Below are 19185 nucleotides of genomic sequence, written 5' to 3'. Positions count from 1 at the left end.
ATTTTGTCAGATCGCCTAACTTTACAAGTACATGTGCCTCCACCAGTTACGGCACTTAGGATGTTGTCTGTAGAATCACCTCCCCTGATCTTCCATGGAACTGGGAGTGAGGAATAGAAGGGAGAAATAGATCTGCTAGAGACCTGCATCTTAGTTTTCCTGTTGCTTCCAGAGTCTCTCCTATTAAGCCTTTTCTCTGAACTGGAGGAGAACCATGCATTTCAGGTGGCTTTCCAGCTCCTTCCTTCATTCCTCCCTGCATGCAAGGGCTCTTAGGGAGGTGGCAATGTCTATCAGACAGTTACCCTGATGTCCTTTAACGACAGTCATGAGAGAGTTGCCCGGCACCATCTCTCTTCCTCAAGTCCCTTCTAGTTCAAAGATTCTGTGCCTAAATAGCTGTCATCCATGGGGCTTGCAGCTCAGCCCATCCCTTGACATAAATGTGCTGCTGCAGCCACTCGGGGTAGGGATGGGCCTGGGTTTCAGTCCTAGATCTCTGGCCCAATCAAGAAGGTTGTCCTTGCAAAGAGTTCTTGCTTTCTTGATCTGGACTTAACAAGCAGAAGGATAACCTTCCCTCAGATTCCCTAGTAAGGTAGCAGCCAGAGCTGTAGTGGAAATAACAGGTGATGAAATTAGCCACCCTGAGTTAGCCAATAGCTTGCATGGCAGGGGCAGGGAGTGCTGGGCCAGCTGGGAGGGGGCACTGGGCCAGCCGGGAGGCCCTGCCTGGTGCGGTCCTACGTCTGCGGGCTCTGCACCTCCCTGGAGGGTTTTATGTAAGTCTCGGTCACAGCAGCCTGCTCCCTCCCTGCTGGGACAGTTCACAGGACCCAGGATTAGCCGGCTCTAGCCAAGCTCTATTTCTGGAAGGCAGAAAGTTCACTGAAAGGGTAGCCACTGAGAAGGTACTCGTTTTCGCCATTGAAGGGAGCAGAAACAGAGACTCCTAGCGGGGAAATTATTTTAGGAGACCATTTTGTGCAGATAAGCCAAGAACATATAGGATCAGAGCAGAGGAAGAAAGCAGAGCGTGAATACACTTGAAGAGTAACAGTGTTTCTCCCATTGTGATCCTTTCTGTGGCTACTGCACTAATTCAGCCCCAGGATTTTAGAAGTATAATTTATCCAGTAAGGCTGCTGAAACAAGACTCTTACGATTTCGTCTTTGCCACCAAACTAAACTTATGTTTGGACACACATTATACATCAGTACATCATACAGTAAATTCTGATCATTCAAAATCCTGGGGAATCTCTGTACGCCAAGAAAATACCAGGTCCCCATGTCAGGCTGGACATTTGTTATTATATTCAGATTGTGGGGAGGGGCATTGCTATCATGCATGCGTTTAGCCGTGTTACTGCCTCACAACGTGATTAATTTCTGCAAGACAGAAGGAAATAGGAGGTACGGTGATAACATGGCCAGTTAAAGGGAGATGATTTGGCCTTGTGTGTTCAGTGGTGATGACGGTCATGTACGTGTGCGTGTGTGTGGGAAATGACGGAAATGACGATTTGGGAAAGGGGGTGGGGCCACAACTGGGACAAGGAGAGCCAAGCTGGGGTCTAAGAACAGAAGTTAAAAACTAGCCACCAAGGCAGGTTGAAAGCAGGGACACAGGCATGTGGGCATGGAAAAATCCAGAAGGCAGAAACCAAGCCAGGGAAGGGCAATCTTCCAGCCGGAAAGGATAGAGAATGTGAACCAGGAAACTGAGCTTTGAGGATCCCTGGACATTCCTGAAGTGCAGAGGTTAGTCAAGAGGGTGCACACACCAAGGCCCAGACCAATTCTGTCTGAGCTATAGGCAGGGAATTGATTCTGTCTCCCAGATATTTGAACACGCTGCTTGATACCTGATACTATATATTCAGGTAAGCCTTTTTGGAGGACACATTCTGGAAACTGCTTTCAGAGACAAGATTTTGAACCATGCAGAACATGAAATATAAGTTCTTTGTCAATGATTTTATTATGTTATTCTTCCTATATGTAAGCAGAAGGGTGCAAGACCCAATTTGGGCTGGGTGGGAGATAGATGGGTGCAATGCAGGGACGGTATTTGGGTTCTTTGTTTAAGCAAATTGTTAAAAAGTTGGAGACTTGGAAAGCCGAACACTAGCTTTTTGTATTAAGGAGTTTTTATTTTTACATGTGATGATGGCATTGTGGTGTTTTTGTGAGTCTGTTTTTTAGAGATATATGCTGAGATATTTATAGAGGAAATCATAGGACTGGAGTTTTCTCCAAAAAATATGGGGGAGTGGGAAGGAGTTAGCTGAAGCAAGATTGTCTCCGAGTTGAATTTTGTCAGAGCTGGAGGATGGATTTGCGGGGACTCATTATGCATGGAACCAAGGCTTTCCTTGTGATGACAGCTGCCGCTGCCATGCGCCAGAGCTTCTCAGAGCTACCTGTCTGCTCTGTGTGTTTCGATGGACATTGCTGTTTCTCTCAGATGAAGCCATCCAAAGGCCCGCTTTAATAGAGAGATGAAACAGAGCCACGAGAAGGTGGGAGCTGTAGAAGAGCTTTTTGTTTGTTATAAATGTCTGTATCCAGCTCTTTCTGCTAAAAATTGAAAAGCAGCAGCATTTTGGAGTTTATCAAGATGAGTAATGATGTGTGGGAAAAGCTCATTGCCCCCTTTCTCTTGTACTTCCTTAGAAGCTGAACCTAATTGTTTAGCAGGCTGAGTGGCTGCCCAAACATTCCCAGCCCCCTTATTATAAGGCATGGTCATTTGATTTCGTTCTGGTCAATGAGATATAGGCAGAAATGTTATGTAGGGCTTTCTGGAAGGCTCTTTAAAGGGAGCTAACTCATCTAGGAGGTGTGTCTCTCTTTTCTATCCTCTCTTTCTGCTGCTGCCTGGAATGCAGTTGTGAGGTGTGGAGCTCCAGTAACTACACGGGACCACTGAGGGTGGAAGTCACATACCTGGTGTAGCAGAGCAGAGAAAAAGAAGGGAGCTCGGTCTCTGATGACTTTCTGAAGTGCCGGTCTCTGATCTTATTTTACAAAGAGAAAATATACTTTCATGTAGTTAAGCCAAAACTACTCTAGGTTTTTAATTAGATACAGAAAGCCTAAAAACTAATTAAAACAGGTAACAGATTGTTTATTGTCAATAAATACAGCACTAATAAAAAATAAAGGTATATAGAGTTGTTGACTCAGCAATTCCAGTCAGGATTTCTCCTGGTAGATATTCACCAAGAACCAGTATTGTTTGTAAGAGCCAAGACTATAAGCAGCCTGTGTATCCATGCATGGGGACTGGTTACAGTAATAAGCCTTCAGTGGGATAGCAGGCAACCAGGCAAACAGTGAGACCTGGGTTGGCATGAAAGAGCCTTAGGTCTTATCATTCAGTGAGAATGAATAAGTTACAAAAAAGCATGTGTAGTTTGATCTCTTTTGTATAAATTGTATGATATAAATATAAATATAAGTTGTGTATATAATTGTTGTTCAGTCGATCAATCATGTCCTACTCTTTGCAACCCCATGGACTGTAGTACACCACCCTTCCCTATCCTCTACTATCTCCCCGAGTTTGCTCAAGTTCATGTTCATTGAGTCAGTGATGCTAACTAACCACCTCATTCTCTGTCACCCCTTTCTCCTTTTGCCTTCAATCTTTTCCAGCATCAGGGTCTTTTTCAATGAATCGACTCTGCATCAGGTGGCCAAAGTACTGGAGCTTCAGTCCTTCCAATGAATATTCAAGGTTGATTTCCTTTAGGATTGACTGGTTTGATCTTCTTGCTGTCCCAGGGACTCTCAAGAGTCTTCTCTAGCACAATTTAAAACCATAAATGTTTTAGCGCTCAGCCTTTCTTATGGTCCAACTCTCACATTCATACATGACTCGTGGAAAAACAATAGTTTTGACTGGATGGACTTTTGTTGGCAATGATGTCTCTGCTCTTTTAATATGCTGTCTAGGTTTGTCATAGTTTTTCTTCCAAGGAGCAAGCATCTTTTAATTTCATGGCTGCAGTCACCATTGGCAGTGATTTTGGAGCCCAGGAAAATAAAGTCTGTCACTGTTTTCACTTTTTCCTCATCTATTTGCCATGAAGCAATGGGACCAGATGCCATAATCTTCATTTTTTGAATGTTGAGTTTTAAGCCAGCTTTTTCACTCTTCCTCTTTTACCTTCTTTAAGAAGTTCTTTAGTTCCTTTTGCTTGCTGCCATTAGAGTGGTATCATCTGCATATCTGAGGCTGTTGATATTTTTCCTGGCAGTTTTGCTTCCAGCTTGTGACTCATCCAGCCTGGCATTTCATATGCTGTACTCTGCATGAAAGCTGAATAAATAGAGTGACAATATACAACCTTGTTGTACTCCTTTTCCAGTTTGGAACCAGTCACTTTTTCCATGTCCAGTTCTAACTGTTGCTTCTTGACGTGCATACAGTTTTCTCAGGTGGCAGGGGAGGTGGTCTGGTATTCCCATCTCTTTAAGAATTTTCCAGTTTGTTGTGATCCACACAGTCAAGAGCCTTCTCATAGACAATGAAGCAGAAGTAGATGTTTTTCTGGGATTCCCTTACTTTCTCCATGATCCAGTGAATGTTGGTAATTTGATCTCTGGTTCTTTTGCCTTTTCTAAACACAGAAAACATATCTGTGTTTGTATATTATATATCTTATATTGTATAACATTGTATATCTGGAACATCTTGGTACATGAACTGCTGAAGCCTAACTTGAAGGATTTTTACCATTACCTTGCTAGCATGTGAAATAAGTACAATTGTATGGTAGTTTGAACATTCTTTGGCACTACCTTTTTTTGGGATTGGAATGAAAACTGACCTTTTCCAGTCCTGTGGTCATTGCTGAGTTTTCCAAATTTGCTGACATGTTGAGTGCAGCACTGTAACAGCATCATCTTCTAGGATTTGAAATAGCTCAGCTGAAATTCCATCACCTCCACTAGCTTTGTTGCTAGTAATGCCCTAAGGCCCACTTGACTTCATATCACACTCCATGATGTCTGGCTTTAGGTGAGTGACTACACCATTGTGGTCATCCGGGTCATTAAGACCTTTTTTGTGCAGTTCTTCTGTGTATTCTTGCCACCTCTTTTTATTCTCTTCTGCCTCTGTTAGGTTCCTACCGTTTCTGTCCTTTATTGTGCCCATTTTCTTGCATGAAATGTTCCCTTGATATCTCCAATTTTCTTGGATAAATCTCTAGTCTTTGCCATTCTATTGTTTTCCTCTATTTCTTTGCGCTATTCATTGAAGACGACCTTCTTATCTCTCCTTGCTATTCTCTGGAACTCTGCATTCAGTTGGGTATATCTTTCCCTTTCTCCCTTGCTCTTTGATTGTCTTCTTTCCTCAGCTATTTGTAAAGCCTCCTCAGACAACTACTTTGCCTTATTGCATTTCTTTTCTTTGGGATGGTTTTGGTCACTGCCTCCTGTACAGTGTTACCAACCACCATTCATAGTTCTCCAGGCACTCTGTCTACCATATCTAATCCTTTGAATCTATTCGTCACCTCCACTGTGTAATCATAAGGGATTTGATTTAGGTCATATCTGAATGGTCTAGTGGTTTTAGCTACTTTCTTCAATTTGAGCCTGAATTTTGCAGTAAGGAGCTGATGATCTCAGCCACAGTCAACTCTCGGTCTTGTTTTTGCTGACTATATAGAGCTTCTCCATCTTCAGCTGCAAACAATAGAATCAGTTTGATTTCAGTTTGACCAGTTTGTGATGTCCATGTATAGAGTCGTCTCTTGTGTTGTTGAAAAACGGTGTTAGCTATGACCAGTGTGTTCTCTTGCCATAACTCTGTCAGCTTTTGCCCAGCTTCATATTGTACTCCAAGGCCAAACTTGTCTATTACTCCAGGTATCTCTTGACTTCCTACTTCTGCATTACAGTCCCCTGTGATGAAAAGGACATCCTTTTTTGGTGTTAGTTCTAGAAAGTCTAATAGGTCTCCACGAAACCATTCAGCTTCATCTTCTTTGGTGTTAGTGGTTGGGCCATAGACTTGGATTACTGTGATGTTGAATGGTTTGCCTTGGAAACAAACAGATAATTCTGTCATTTTTGAGATTGCACCCAAGTAATGCATTTCAGGCTCTTTTGTTGACTGTGAGGGCTATTCCATTTCGCTTAAGGGATTCTTGCCCGCAGTAGTAGATATAATGGTCACCTGAATTAAATTCGACCATTCCTGTCCATTTTAGTTGATGTTCAAATATATGGCATATATAATTATGCCATATATTTTATTATATATATTTATTCATTGTATGATATATAAGCATATACCATATAGAAATTATATATAATTAGATACATATTATATATTTATTGTTTTATTGTGCCATATATTAATTTAAATTAAATTTAAATGAATTTAAATTAAAAAATAAATTATATACCATATACAAAATTATATATACATATATAATTTACTGTACCATATATGTGTATATATACTTTTTATATGTGGAGGGTATGTGTGTGTATATGTTTATTCTTTCTCCTCAGAAGGAAGTTAAAATCTGCTAACTGAAGGAAAAGTGGCCCAGGAAGTTGGTGTGGAGAGAGTCTTTTATTTGTCGCTGTGTATATTTTTGTACAGATTGAATTTTTTCTCTACAATCTCTCTATAATTTCTTTTTATTAGTAATAGAGTTATTTCAGATAGCATAATCCTCCCCAAGCCTGATTTTCTAAATTAATAGCACAAAGAATTTGCATTCATTAAATTTCCTTCAGTATCATTATCTGAATATTTAAAGTACAGGCTGACTTCAGTCTGTATTAATTTAAATGGCTGCAATAAAGGTATTATTTCCCACATCCCGTCTCCCTGTCACTGTCCTTCTCGCTTTCCTTTCCCTCTCTTTTACTTCCACTTCTCATCTTCGTCTCCTTCCCTGGCTCTCCTCCTTCCATAAATGTGAACTATTAATTGACTCTCCAAGGACCTGGCCTTCCCAGGGCCCATGCAGAGAATCAGGGGCGACAGAACACAGAGAAGCTTCTCCCCAGGACCCGTGGAGCTAGTTGGGGATTCTGTCCGTCAGCCCCTGGGTGGAAACTGACACTCTGCCTGAACACGCTTCCTGGGAACGGGCAGTGGTCTCCACATGGGTTTTGCTTGGTTGTTTGCTTCTTGCTGATGAATGAGGCCACATGTGCACTGACAGGAGTTGGCACCTGTCCAGGAGTTTATTCACTCAAGGCTTCAGATGAAGGCAAAGGTTTATTTTGACTCTTTCCTGCGGCATCAGAACCCTGCTTATGAGAACAGGATGAGGACACAGCAGGCAGATAGCAGCAAGACCACCAGGTGCCACGAGGCAGATGGTGGAAGAGGTGACATTGGTTTCCGAGGGATTTCACGGCCTGCCAAGCCCGCAGGAGCAGCTCAGTGAGGGTTTTCCATTTTAGGACAGTTATTTCTACGGGAAATAACATTGGTTCCTGACCACATACTTTAATGATAAAATCTGAACTGGGGCAACCCTGTGAGCCAGAAAGAATTATGTAGGATGATCCAGAAAACTCATGTCTAAAGACTAGCAAGTTTCAGGGGAAGAGTTAGAGTAAACCTTTGCCTTCATTTGAAGGCAAGGCTTCCTCTAGAGTTTTGTAGGTGACCACTTGCTGCCATGGGACCCTGAGCCTCAGTGACAAGAATTTTCCCATTTAAGGCCCCTGTTTCATGTATGTGAACCCCCATAGGCTTTGGAACCTGAGACCCCTGCCCTAATAATAATAGAGTTATTTCAGATAGCATAATCCTTCCCAAGCCTGACTTTCTAAATTAATAGCACAAAGAGTTTGCATTCATTAAATTTCCTTCAGTATCATTATCTGAATATTTAAAGTACAGACTGACTTCAGTCTGTATTAATTTGAATGGCTGCAGTAAAGGTGTTATTTCCCACATCCCGTCTCCCTGTCACTGTCCTTCTCTCTTTCCTTTCTCTTTTACTTCCACTTCTCATCTTCCTCTCCTTCCCTGGCTCTCCTCCTTCCATAAATGCGGACTATTAATTGACTCTCCAAGGACCTGCCCTAAGTGAGGGAACTTGGCTCTGACTTGGGGGTGCTTCTCAGGGATCCCAGTTCCTGCCCCTTCTGAGCTCTAATTTATTAGTCATCATCCTGAGTTCCCAAGACTTCTTCATACCTAGAGTGGGCATGCACCTTTCTCCCTTCTACCCCCACACAATTCACCACTTATCTGAGCAAATTTGAGTGGGTTTCAGACCTGGCTGCAAACAGCTTCTGAGAATTAACCTAGCAAAGGCATGATGCCACGGGGAAGGGAGCTGGAGTGTGTGGCACCTCATTTCCATGCTGTCACCTGGAGCCGCTGGCTCTTCTGAAAAGGTCCTCCAGCACCTCCTTGATGGCCTCAGAGCCTCTGTTATTGCGGCCTCTTTCCGGCTTCATCCCACCCGCAGCATCTGGGCACAGCTAACTATATCATAGAAGACATCAAGTTATAAATGACTTGCCTTTTTTTCCCCCCACATTCTTGTTCAAGTTGTCAACTTGTGTGCTTGGAAGGTATTTTTAAATGTTTGCTTTTGTTTTGCTGGATGTGGGTGACCTCACTCACTGTTTAGCAATGCCAGGAGAGGAGAGGGGCCTCGATGTTGGCACTTGGGGACTTGGGTGTTTTTGGGCTCTGGCCCAAGGGAGTGGGTGTGCAGCCTGTTTTAAAGCCATCATGCTGTACTTTGCTCTCTCCTCTGAGTCAGAGTCATGTGCTGTCTAAAATAGGTGGTGAGTGTGGGCCGGGCAGTCCAAACACAAATACAATTCATCGAATTTGTTCCCAGGGAGAGCATGACCCCTCATCTAAAGCCACAGTGAACCTCCTTTTGGTTCGTGTAAGGGTCGGATTGAGCGTGTAAACCTACTGAATTGACTAGTTCAAATCAGCCCTGGTGATCCACGCATACAGCCCCAGGCTCTGTCCGTTGGGAGACGGGAACAAGCGGAACAAGTGGGAGCAAGACCAAACATCTGGACCGAAGGCACGCACATGCCTGTGTCTGGACTTTCCTGATAAACCGTATAGAGCGCGTGGTTCCCTAAGGATGCACATGCTTCCTAATGTAGCTCCAGACTGAGGCACATTAGTGGGTTTTACACTTTTAGAACATGTGTTTGGAGATGAGGAAACCTCCCTCACCCCACACACTTGTATGAACATGTTCTCAGGATGTTCATGTGATGTGAATGGTTGACCAGTAGTTCATGCTGGCATAGGAGAAATTAGCTGAGTTCTCCATCTGCCTGTGGCCCCTCGTGCTCAGCTGGCTGCATTTTAGATCACTGACAGGGTCATCCCATGACTCGCAGCAATCTCACGAGAGACCCAGGGAGGGGAGCCTTCTGACTTGAAAAGACCACGTGGTGATGAGTGGACTCCAGGCAATTGGCATCTGTATTGCATCAGAGCAGGGAATCGACCCCTTTCCTCTAGTGCAAAGAGGAGGGGAAGTAGTTGTCTAGAAACACTGCAAAATCCTGGTGCAGGAAAAGCCAGGGATTTCCAGGGATTACATGTGCCCATTGCCTGTTGTGTCAGAGAAAACTTTTAGAGCTCACTCTGAAGGAGGTGAGGAGGAAGGTCCCTGGACTAACACAATACTTACCTACCTCCCAGGCTTGGCACAGGCAGGTATGTGGCAGGTTATCCTTTAGCTTCCCTTTCTGTCCCATTTTTCTTGACCTTGCTCCTGGTTTTCACATCCCAACCCAGCACCATCTGTGCTGTAGACAACCGTCACTCTCGCTGCCCTCTTATATTCCTCATTTTTTTTTCTAGAATAAGTATTAGTCACTGTGTTAAGCCTTCTGAGAGAAGGAAACAGAAACCCACTCCAGTATTCTTGCCTGGAGAACTCCATGGGCAGAGGAGCCTGGCGGGCTACAGTCCATGGGGTCGCAAAGAGTCGGACACGACTAAGTCTTCTGAGATGATTCTAAGCTTTGCTGTTAACTGTGGAATAGAAGAATGTGTTTCCCTTTTAGTGACTATCATCAGAAGGGAAAGGGCCTGTGGAAAATAGGAGGATTTTGTACTTTCTTGACACCACGAATCATGGTTTAAGGCATGCTTGGCTAAAGGCAAAAACCCCAGCATATCGAACAGGAGACCAGAATCATAAAGTCATCCAAATAGAGGGCAGTGTCCCCAAAAGGGACTCAAATGATTCTTATGTGTTGCTGTTTTTATTAGTTTTTAATTTCTTTTAATTTGCTTTTTAAAATTTTATTTTGTTTTAGTTCTTTTTTTCCGCCCAAGAATTTGACATTTTCCCTCCCTCTGGTGCCCACAACTATGGAAGCAGCCTTGGCTGGCACATGGCGTCTCTTCGGGACTCAAGAGTCACTACAGCTTCCAGGCAAGATCTCAGGTCCTGAGGGTCCCTGCCTCCTGCATTTGGGGAAGACGTTATAAGCAACAAGAGAGCTACCGACACACCTTTGCTGTCAGGTGGTAGCTGTTGTATATGCAGACAGCCTGAAGCTCAGCTTGTTTTCACTGTGAAGCTTGCCTCTGAGCCCCAGCCCCAAATACATGCAGATACGTCATCCAATTGCCTTGTTACTTAGATTTGGTAACTTTTGAGAGCAATATCATGGAGACTCAGAAAAGGAAGATGCTAGGATTGTTAAACTTGCTAAAGGTTTTTACCAGTTCTCAAATGATTTCTGCAATGATCACATTTGGAGACATATTACATGCAACTTTTCTACCTCTTAGAGCATGAAATGGCCATTCCAAATGGTAATTAATGGTGCCAGGAAGTGAATCCTATTCTTGCTAGATGCAAACCCCTTAAAACTTCATTTGCTTCAAAGTAATTGACCTGGACCTCTTTATTTACCTAAGTTAATGGTTCTTACCAGTGTCCCAGTGTTGACGGGATATATATAGTAGGCATTTTCTCCTTTTTTATAAGGAGAAAAAAAATATTGAGAAAGCATAACTAGAGTTTGTTCTGAGTCTGCTCCTTTTTTTTTTTCTATCACAATTCTATCAATTCTCTTGCCAATATTTTCTGACTTCTTTCTTAGTTCCAAAGATTTTCTTCTAATTTATTCCACCCTCAAATTCCATGTCCTGCCAAGTAACAATGTCCCATTCTTCTCCCAGAGTCTTTCCAGTCAACTTCTCACCTCGCTTCCTCCTCATTTCTTTCATCCCATGACTTCTACACTTTCCCATAATCATAACTGGGTGGGCTTTCACCATCCATGGAACAGTGTGACTCAGTGGGAGATCTGATACATTCCCCAGTCCTTACAGTTTTCAGTAACCAAATTCTGTATCCAGGTGGCCTGACATCCTCTTTACTTTTGAATGTTTTTTCCCAATCCCTTGACATTATGGAAGTTTTCTCAGCTTGCTGTGTCATAATATTCAAAGTTCTCTCACATCTCCAAGCTGTTCTCCTTCCTAATACCTTTTCCCCACCTGTACCCTGATCTGACTTGTTTTCATTCTACATACCTGGTGTTTTCCTACCCCTTGCTGGAGAAGGCATCACAGTAAAGCTATCTAGATGGTCAGCCACCAGAAGCACACAAGGATTTCACAGGACCATGATCCTAGGCCTACCTGGAGAATAAGGACATCCTACAGTTGCACACAAACATGTTCCCACTTTCATTTACGTAAGTTTGTGTCACTTACTGGGCGTCCCTTGTGGCTCAGTTGGTAAAGAATCCGCCTGCAATGCGGGAGACCTGGATTCGATCCCTGGGTTGGGAAGATCCCCTGAAGAAGGGAATGGCTACCCCCTCCAGTATTCTGGCCTGGAGAATTCCAAGGACTGTATAGTCCACAGGGTCACAAAGAGTCAGACACAGCTGAGTGTGTGTGTGTGTGTGTGTGTGTGTGTGTGTGTGTGTGTGTGTGTGTGAGTTATTAGTAAAAAAATTTTGCAAATTTTTAGATAGTTGCATTATATTTTGGGTTACTTCATCTTCAGAATTCATTAAATCGGCTTTCCCCCAGATTTTTAGTTAGAACTAAACAAAAGCTATTGTAGACTAGAAAATCTATTATGATTTCATTGCATAGTTGGTTTCACAAGCGGAGACCTGGATTTGATCCCTGGGTCAGGAATAGTCCCTGGAGAAGGAAATGGCAACCCACTCCAGTATTCTTGCCTGGAAAATCTCACGGATGGAGGAGCCTGCCCAACTGCAGTCCATGGGTCACAAAGAGTCGGACACGACTGACTTCACTTTCACTTCATACTTGAAAATGAGCATCATTAGCTGAGTTTAAATACAATAGAACTGTCAGAGAGCTTGACCCACTGGGCACACAGGAAAAAGTGTTTAAGCAAGCTTCCAAAAATCAGTAAGTAGATGACATATTTGATGTGGCATTTGATAAATAACACAGATAAAATGAAAAGGGTTAATTATCCACAGTGATGACTAATGATAAAATAATGATAAAACATCCATTGCTTAAATATTTCTCTGTGTGGGCGGAAAAAATGACAAGGTCAGAGCGTTTTGTGACGAATGTTCCAGCTGATGAGACTGCCAGGTGGTTTCTGCGTCTCTGCTGAAAACTTTTTGGAAGGCTGGCTGTCTCAGAGGAAGTCAGCTCTGCTGTTAAAGGGGCGCGTGCGCATGCTCACTTGCTTCAGCTTTGTCTGACTCTTAGCGACTCCATGGACTGTAGCCCACCAGGCTCCTCCGTCCATGGGATTCTCCAGGCAAGAATACTGGCGTGGGTCGCCATGCCATCTTCCAGGGCGTCTTCCCGACCCAGAGATTGAACTTGTGTCTCCTGCATTGCAAGCAGATTATTTACCCACTGAGCTACCTGGGAAGCCCCTACTTTAAGGTAGTAGTTTACAAAAGCGGGGACTTTGTAAGTACAACATAGTAATAACCATGGCTTCCACCCGTGATAATTAATCAAAATATCCAGGGTGTCAGTGTAGGGTCTTAAAGCTCCCAGCTGATTCTAATGTGTGGCCAGAGTTGAAAGGCATAGCTCTAGGCTTGATGACTTACGTATTTTGAGGGTGGACAAGGAAATTTGGTTCTATTTCAGGATGGTGGACCAGCGTCTTCGTTCCTATAGCAAGGGCCTTAACTAATGATCCTATGTAAGAAGTGAAACTTTCAGTGAACCAGAAACCATGATAAATCCTAAAATATGGGATGTAGACTGCATTGATGCAAAAACACAGAGCCCAATCTAAAATGCTTATAGAAGCCTAGTGCCTGGAAGGGGAAGGCGCACTAAGACTCCATCCCCACAGGTGACAGACCCCAGAAGCAGAAGGGTATCAAGGACAACTGACACATCAGTTCTCGGGGCACTGCTGCAGGAGGGGCCAGCAACTCATCCTCTCCTGATGCTCTTCCATCTGCTCTTGAGCCAAACAGCAGTGACAAAGTGTCAGCCTCCAGGTAGGAGTCATGGCCAGGGAGAACAGTTTAGACAGATACAGCCCTGTGCCATAAGGAGGGAAATTGGGCAACAGACCTGAACACCCCGGAGAAATCTCACTCAGTGGATTCTCCCTCTTCCTGGTCCCTGAGAAAAGGCCAGAGGACAATTTAGACCAGCAGTCTTCCCACGAATATGACACACTGACAGAGGATGTAATTCATGCAATCCAGCAGAGAATCTCAACCACAGAGATTGCGGAGACAAGATCACCGCGCATGCAGGCAAGCCCAACACTACAAAAGATGACAGATGCAACACGATGGATGAACCAACACTCCAGCTAGGTAAGTAACAGAGCAAGCAGAGCAGAAATTAAGAATAAGCATATGTAGACTTTTCTGACAGATGTGTGAGGATAGAGGAGTCACAAGTCAACTGGAGGTCATGAAGATGAAAACTTGGCCTGTTTAATAAAATACTGAATAGGTAGATATTTTTTTCTGAAGTCCAGTTTTTTTAAATAATAAAGACAAGTGAGTGAACTCTGGGAGTTGGTGATGGACAGGGAGGCCTGGTGTGCTGCAATTCATGGGGTCACAAAGAGTCAGACACGACTGAGCAACTGAACTGAACTGAATGATGCCTTATAACCTGGTGACTAGTGATAGTTCATAAGTTCTGCATTTTACTTCTTGGAAAGCATCCAACAGTGTAAGACATTATAGAAAGTATTTTAAAGTATGAAATGTTTTCTGTCGATCTTTTTAAAAGGCTTGGTCTGTTTTGAAAAACTGACAATGAATGAAAAAAATCAAAGAAAAATAAGCATTCCCCAACACCCTGCAAATACATAGGAAACATTTGATGGTATTTGTGTTTTAAGTGCCTGGAATAAAATGGGATGAATTTTTCAAAGGCAGTAATAGTTTGTACAAGGACTTGTTTCATTTGATTTAGCTCTAACTAAAATAGAGTAAAAATATCATTTAAGAAATAGCCTAGCTTCTCCTCCGCTTCTCATACTGTTCCACTACTCCAGGCCGTAAAACATAAGCATGCATTCTCCTGGCCCCACCGAAGGAACCCAAAATGCTTATTTTAAAACGGCTGCTCAGAAAAAAGTGGCAAGATTTTCTTCCCTTAAGATGGGATGTCAGTGAACACCAGCAGGTATCAACTTCTTTGATCAGGAATCAAGAACTCCACCTTCAGCAAATTCAGTTATTTTTCTAGTCCCTTCTAACCTATCATATAAAGCCTTTCTAGTGCCACGTTTACTAATTATGATGGCTTTTTCTAGCAAGTAAATTTCCGTTTACTAATTATGATAGCTATTTCTGTCAAGGAAATTTCCCACCAGGCATGCTTGATCTATTTTTGTTTCTTAATTATATAGTATTTGTATTTTACATAACAGCATGAGTTTTTTTTTTAAATTCGTTGTTTTTTTAATACTTTAATGTGTTACTCACCAAGGCATATCGATCAAAAGGAGGACTGGCAAGAAGATCCTAAAACACTTTTTTTTTTTCCCCTGGCCACACAGCATGTGGGATGTGGGATCTTAGTTCTTCAGGGATCAAACCTGTACCCCCTGCAGAGGAAGTGTGAAGTCTTAACCACTGGACCGCCAGGGAAGTCTCCTAAAACCCACATTTCTTAACATCTGAAAACATGTCAATTACATTTTCCATTAAAGAAAATTCATTCAATTTTGGTGCTTATACAAGAACTTCTAATGCCAATCTCTAAAATAAGTTATATCCTTCAGTAAACATGTATTTTCAGAAGAATATGAGTTCTATCAAAATAATATTTACCTAAATGTTGATTTTTTAAAATAAAAAATAGAAAGTTCGGAGGAAATGGAAGGTATGTTTATCAACAAAATTTATGTAGCTCATGTGGCTACATAGATTTCTTAAAGTCAGCAGTAAATTCACATTTTGCATTCAGTTATTTTTATCTGGAATTTTATAGAGATAGCGTCTCATAAAATCACGTCCTTTGTGTTAGAAATGTCTTTTTTTTTTTTTCTTTTTTTTTTTTGGCATCTGGCTATGCAAAAGCTTCTGATGAAATATTTTCTCCAAACTAGTATTTTAATTTTTTACTTTTCTGGAAAAATATAAGATCTTATCAGTCACTTACTATTACTAAACAAAAGTTAGATTACTATCAATTGCTCTTTTAGTTTTGGTCTAAAAGAATTTTTTATTTTTATTTTTTATTTTTTATTTTTTTTTAGTTTTTTATTTTTTAAATTTTAAAATCTTTAATTCTTACATGTGTTCCCAAACATGAACCCCCCTCCCACCTCCCTCCCCATAACATCTCTCTGGGTCATCCCCATGCACCAGCCCCAAGCATGCTGTATCCTGCGTCAGACATAGACTGGTGATTCAATTCTTACATGATAGTATACATGTTAGAATGCCATTCTCCCAAATCATCCCACCCTCTCCCTCTGAGTCCAAAAGTCCATTATACACATCTGTGTCTTTTTTCCTGTCTTGCATACAGGGTCGTCATTGCCATCTTTCTAAATTCCATATATATGTGTTAGTATACTGTATTGGTGTTTTTCTTTCTGGCTTACTTCACTCTGTATAATCGGCTCCAGTTTCATCCATCTCATCAGAACTGATTCAAATGAATTCTTTTTAACGGCTGAGTAATACTCCATTGTGTATATGTACCACAGCTTTCTTATCCATTCATCTGCTGATGGACATCTAGGTTGTTTCCATGTCCTGGCTATTATAAACAGTGCTGTGATGAACATTGGGGTACATGTGTCTCTTTCCATTCTGGTTTCCTTGGTGTGTATGCCCAGCAGTGGGATTGCTGGGTCATAAGGTAGTTCTATTTGCAATTTTTTAAGGAATCTCCACACTGTTCTCCATAGTGGCTGTACTAGTTTGCATTCCCACCAACGTTTAGACATCTCTGATGTTTTTGCATTGCACACCCATTGAAGACAGCTGGATAAAACACACTAGACAATTTTAAAAGACAATTCTTATTATCAGACTCATTTGGCATATCCTTTATGTCCAGAATAAAATCCACAGAAATAAAACTAATATAATTTTCAAAGAATTCGTACATGGTGGAGTCTTAAAACAAGGAACTTCTTGTGAAGGAAGGAATAGTTCTGTTCATCTTGCTGATCACAAGGATTTTTCCTCCTGGAGTAACTGAGTTTTTGGGTGTCTCAGTGGGACTTTGGTTTGCAGGAAAGCTTGCATACAGGGCCAGATCTTATTGGTTTCTGTTCCAGAAAATGTTTCCAACACTCCCTTTTTCTGATAATATTCCAGGACGGGTTTCGTTTGGTCTTGGTAAACCTTCATTCTTTTGCTAAGTGTCTCAGGTTTATCGTCTCACGCTTAGAGAGGCTCTCCAGTCACATCGTCCACGCCGACCACTTTGGGAGGGTTAAATCCGAGGTTATAGACCCGGCCACTGGCTGGATGAACCCAGCGAGCCTTGAGGCGTTGCCGAATGACCTCAAATGGCACATTCGGGTTCATCACCAGGTGTACCTGATGGACTCTGTCCAGGGCTTCAGCCTGTGCAAGTGTCCTGGGGAAACCACACAACAGCCAGTTATACTGGGTGACATTTTTCAGCGCCTGGAGCAACAGCCGAATCATGAGGTCGTCCGGGATGAGCTTCCCCTGGTCCATGAAGGTCTTGGCCAGCACCCCGATTTCTGTGTCCCTTCGCATGTTGTCTCGGATCAGATCCCCACTGGAGAAGGTCTTCAGCTGGAAGTGTTTGGTAATGCGCAGTGCCAGGGTGCGCTTGCCGGAGCCGGGGCGCCCACGATCACGGAGTGCAAAAGCTGCCTCGATGGGCCCATGGCTGCCAAGCGAAGCCGGGACCAAGGAGATGGTTGGGCCCCTGGGCGGACACCAGCTGCGCCTGCGCGCTCGGCCCCGCCTCCGCTGCCCGGCATCCGGGGCAGTGCCCCGACGATGCGCTGCTTCAGAGGGTGCGACCCACGGCTGAGGGACGGTGTGGGAGAGGGCGCGTGTGAAAGGAACGGTTGGGTCAAGACATTCCCCCCAGGAGGGTGTACAGGTGGAGGAGATGGGAAGTCTGAGAGGAAAATGAAATGAAGTGTAGATTCGGAAGTTACGCTATTCACAGGAGGAAAAGGAGAGGAGGGAGGGATACAGTATTTAAAGAGAAAATTAAAGGGACTTCCCTGGCGGCTCAGTAGTTAAGTCTTCTTCCTCTCACTGCCGAGGGCCTGGGTTCAATCCCTGGTCTGGGAACTAAGATCCCACATGCCCACGTGGCCAAAAAAAAAAGACAAAGACAAGAATTTCCCAGAGTTAAAGATGGTACAAGTCACAGGAATAGATAGTGGGACAGTTCAGAGCATCTAGAAGCAAATGTCAGCAAAGTTTTGTAGGCCTCTCACACTCCACTGGTGGGGTGTCCTCACAGCTTATTTGGAAGGCAACTTGGCAGTGGCTATTCTTTTACGAAATTACTTCTTAGTGTCTTCCTTAGACAAACACTGTCATGTGGCAAGAAGGCACATACACGGTGTTCATTTCAGCCTTATTTGTAACAGCAAAAAAATTGTTAACAATTTAGCTGTGTATTAATTAGAGAATAGCTAAGGGAACCTGTGGAATACTACCCAGTGGGTAAAAAGACAGATTTATGTGCTAACATGAAAAGATTTCTGATATTGTAAATGCAAAAAGTTTCAGACTGATACAATTTAGGTTAAAGAACGGTGTAATTTATGGTTAAATATATTTAATAAGTGAACTGGGAAGCTGGGTTTCTAGCAGTGGATGGACATGATTTTTACTTTTAGACAATTGTTTTGTTTGCAAGATGGCGAGCAGTTGGCTATTTCAGTAGACCAACAAAGAGGTGAAAAAGTACACTAATTTTATTTTCTTCAATGTAAGTGAGATTGAGCATCTTTTCATCTGTTTAATGGGCCATTTATGGCAGTGGCACCCCACTCCAGTACTCTTGCCTGGAAAATCCCATGGACAGAGGAGCCTGATGGGCTGCAGTCCATGGGGTCGCTAAGAGTCAGACACGACTGAGCAACTTCACTTTTACTTTTCACTTTCATGCATTGGAGAAGGGAATGGCAACCCACTCCAGTGTTCTTTCCTGGAGAATCCCAGGGATGGCAGAGCCTGGTGGGCTGCCATCTATGGGGTCGTACAGAGTTGGACACGACTGAAGCAACTTAGCAGCAGCAGCAGCAGCATACTACTTCTCCATGGAGAATTTTTAAATTGATAGTTACCTGCTGATCACTTCCTTGGAAAAATACTTTGGGTTTGGTTTATGCAACAAGATGTGAAACAGGTGGACAGTTTTGTCTTGGGTGGTCCAAGTACAGACTGTGCATCATGTGGGACTTCTCTAATTAGAGGTTGCTGAGCCACCAGCCCTGCATCCACTTCCTTCTCTAACCATTCTTGAGCCACTTCATTTCTGAAAGAAGACCCATAAAAATGATGTGGTGGCTGGCTCTCATTCTATAAGCAAGAAAGAAAGCTATCTCCAGAAAAAAGGCTTTGAGAGTAGAAATCTAATTTCTGTATTTGTATTTTACGGAAGCAAAGTAGAATGGCTGCTGTAATTTCCCAGACTTGAAAAAAGTTGTTTCTGCTATTTTGGATCTGTAAGTTAGTCATATAATCTCTTTTATTGTTGCTATATCCAAAAGAGTTAAACTGGAT

General features: G+C 42.8%; 1 pseudogene; it reads right to left on the bottom strand.

Moving 5' to 3' along the window:
* Nucleotides 1–16626: 16626 nt before the first annotated feature.
* On the bottom strand, nucleotides 16627–17321 carry LOC105615598 (GTP:AMP phosphotransferase AK3, mitochondrial-like; annotated as a pseudogene).
* Between the last annotated feature and the right edge of the window lie 1864 nt (nucleotides 17322–19185).

This window comes from Ovis aries, chromosome 7, assembly GCF_016772045.2.
Source record: "Ovis aries strain OAR_USU_Benz2616 breed Rambouillet chromosome 7, ARS-UI_Ramb_v3.0, whole genome shotgun sequence".
In the NCBI taxonomy this organism is placed as follows: Eukaryota; Metazoa; Chordata; class Mammalia; order Artiodactyla; family Bovidae; genus Ovis; species Ovis aries.
The sequence above is the reverse complement of the archived record's forward strand: the minus strand, read 5'-3'. Positions and strand labels throughout refer to the sequence as shown.